We start from the raw sequence: 3,213 nt of genomic DNA, 5'->3' as shown, positions 1-3,213 counted from the left end.
CCCCAACAAATAAATAAATAAAATCTTTTTTTTTCTGATTTAAAATTTTTTAATTTTTTTTAAATAGGGGGAGAAGGGGGAGCAGGCAGAGGGAGAAGCAAGCTCCTGCTGAGCAAGGAGGCCAATGTGGGACTCAACCCCAGGACTCTGGGATGATGACCTGAGCCATGGCAGATGCTTAACTGACTGAGCCACCCAGGCATCCCCGTAATAAATTCTTTGTAAATGTAGATATTTTGGGGGAAGAAAAAAAAACCAAGAATATATTTTCTTACTGGATAATTTTTATAAATTTTAGTTCTGTCAAGTTTTTTTGTTAAAAACATTAAGTATTTATCTTTGATTTATTTTATGTTCCTTTGATTGGATCTAAGGATCTCTAAGTGCAGGTAGATCTCATATTTTCTTTTTCTTTTTCTTTTTTTAAGATTTTATTTTTCAGTAATCTCTATACCAAACATGGGGCTCAAATTTACAGCCCCAAGACCAAGAGTCACAAGTTCCCCTGATTGAGCCAGTGAGGCACCCCAAACCTCAGATTTTCTAATCCAGATCTCCACATCTTTAATTTTTAGGGGGAAAGACCATGTTCCACTTCTGCATTTCCCTAATTAACTAGACAAATCGTGCTCTGCTCTAAGGAACATTTCCAAATATCAGCTAAGAACTTTTCCCCTCCACATCCCTAGAGTCCTCCCAAGGGCAGTCTCCTCCCTCTCGACAGCATATAGTCACTAACCGAAGATTGATGCCCTTTCCTGACCCCCATTAACCTTTCAGTTTTTCTTCAGGGGTAATTTTTGACCACTGAAAATTAAATAACTCCAAATATGTATAATCTCAGTACTGAATATATTACAACACTGTAAGTCATAATTTTTAAGCTGACTGAAGTGATTTGCAAAGTTTTAAAAAGGAGACCTATAGGTAATACGATGATGATAATATATTTATTTTCCAAAGAACCTAGGAAAATCTACACCGTTATATTTTATAGATGTCGTTCTGTGTAATCACATAATGCAGCATGTTGACTCCATCAATATCATTCACAAAAGCTGATGATGGTAAAAGCTAAGAACATAATTCCATTCTATACAGGTTCTTAATTCTGTATCTGGTAAAACAAATCGAATCACTGGTTTTTATGGAATTTGTTTTTCTTTGTATGTAATTTGTTTTTCTTTAATTTAAGGTGTTTTTCTTTTTGTAGCCTTCAAGGTAGAGACACTATCTGCCACCATGCATAGAATCTGGGAAAGGAAATATTCTTGATTCTTCCCTTTCTGGCCTCCTTTAAACCCAATAAATCTCCAAGTTTTCTGATACAACCCCACGTATTTTTCATTTGTGTTTCCCACATGAAGATTAGAAAGGAAAAAATAAACCTCTTATTATTTATTGATGATACAGTTGTCTTCATAGAAAACCCAAAAGAATCTATAGAAAAATTATGAAAATCACTGAGAGAGTTTGGCTAGGTTGCTGAATACAAAATCAATGCACAAATAGCAGTTGTGTTTTTATACATCAGTAGAAGTAGTTAGAAAATACAATTTTGAAAAAAGATGTCATTTATAATAGTGGCAAAAATATAAAGGAACAAGAGAATCTTTTATGATAAACAAGTTTTTATGAAAACATTTTAGGACTTTGTGGAATAAAGAAGGGCTAAATAAATGGAAAGATGTTTTGTGTTTGTAAACTGAAAGATTCATCACCCATTGCTCCTATATAGACTATTTTATTTTATTTTATTTTATTATTGCTTAATGTTTATTTTTAAAATTTTAATCCTAGTATGGTTAATCAATGTTATATTAGTTTACAGGTGTACAATATATTGATTTAATAACTCAATGCATTTCTCAGTGTTCCTCAAGATTGGTGTACTCTTGGGGATCCTGAGTGGCTCAGTGGGTTAAGCCTCTGCCTTCGGCTCACGTCATGATCCCAGGGTCTTGGGATGGAGCCCTGCATCGGGCCCTCTGCTCTCCCGGGAGCCTGCTTCCCTTCTTTTCTCTCTGTCTGCCTCTCTGCCTACTTGCGATCTCTCTCTCTCTCTCTCTCTATGTCAAATAAATACAATCTTAAAAAAAAAAAAAAAGATAGTGTACTCTTTTTTGAAATTTTTTTTTATTTTTTTTATTACATATAATGTATTGTTAGCCCCAGGGGTACAGGTCTGTGAATCACCAGGTTTACACACTTCACAGCACTCACCATAGCACATACCCTCCCCAATGTCCATAACCCAACCACCCTCTCCCTACACTCCCCACCCCCACCCCTCAGTTTGTTTTGTGAGATTGAGAGTCTCTTATGCTTTGTCTCCCTCCCGATCCCATCTTGCTTCATTGATTCTTCTCGTACCCCCCAAACCCCTGAGATTAGTGTACTCTTCATTCCCTTCTTATTTTACCCATCCCTCCACCCACCTCGCCTCTGGGAACCATCAGTTTGTTCTCTATACTTAAGAGTCTGTTTTTTGGGATGTCTCTTTATTTCCTTGTTCATTTGTTTTGTTTCTTAAATTCCACATATGGGTGACATCAGATGGTATTGTTCTTTCTCTAATTTCACTTAGCATTTTACTCTCTAGATCTATCCATGCTGCTGCAAATGGCAAGATTTCATTCTGATTTATGGCTGAGTAATATCCTCTTGTGTATTTCCATTTCTTTATCCATTCATCTATCAATGGACACTTGGGCTGCTTTTATAATTTGGCTATTGAAAATAATGCTGCTTTCACCTTCCAGCTTGGAACCTGACGGAGAAGGCCCCGGTGCTGGTGAACGCTGCTGTGACTTACTCAAAGCCTTGGATTGGCTACATTTTGGCACTATGCCAAAGTTGAGCTGGTTCCTCCAACCCCTGCTGAGATCCCTACAGCTATTCAGAGCTTGAAAACAATAGTCAAGAGTGCTCAAACTGGTAGCTTCAAACAGCTCACAGTTAAGGAAGCTCTGCTGAATGGTTTGGTGGCCACCGAGGTGTGGATGTGGTTTTATGTCGGCGAGATCATAGGCAAGCGTGGCATCATTGGCTATAATGTTTGAAGACCAATCTTTAACATCTGTTTATATGTGGCTTATTATTTGAGGGTTCTTGGACCATGTGTGATCAGACTGGTACTTGAATAAAAGAAGATAATGTGTCAAAATCAGTGTTTTCTCTGTCAGACACTACATGGAAGGATTATAGTTTCTC

General features: G+C 37.2%; 1 pseudogene; it reads left to right on the top strand.

The window, feature by feature from the left end:
* The window catches only part of LOC132020420 (ATP synthase subunit g, mitochondrial-like), a 19,690-nt pseudogene extending 16,520 nt beyond the window's left edge, over positions 1 to 3,170 (top strand).
* The last annotated feature ends 43 nt before the right edge of the window (positions 3,171 to 3,213 follow it).

This window comes from Mustela nigripes, chromosome 6 (genome assembly GCF_022355385.1).
Source record: "Mustela nigripes isolate SB6536 chromosome 6, MUSNIG.SB6536, whole genome shotgun sequence".
In the NCBI taxonomy this organism is placed as follows: domain Eukaryota; kingdom Metazoa; phylum Chordata; class Mammalia; order Carnivora; family Mustelidae; genus Mustela; species Mustela nigripes.
This window is presented reverse-complemented; position numbering and strand designations above follow the sequence as displayed.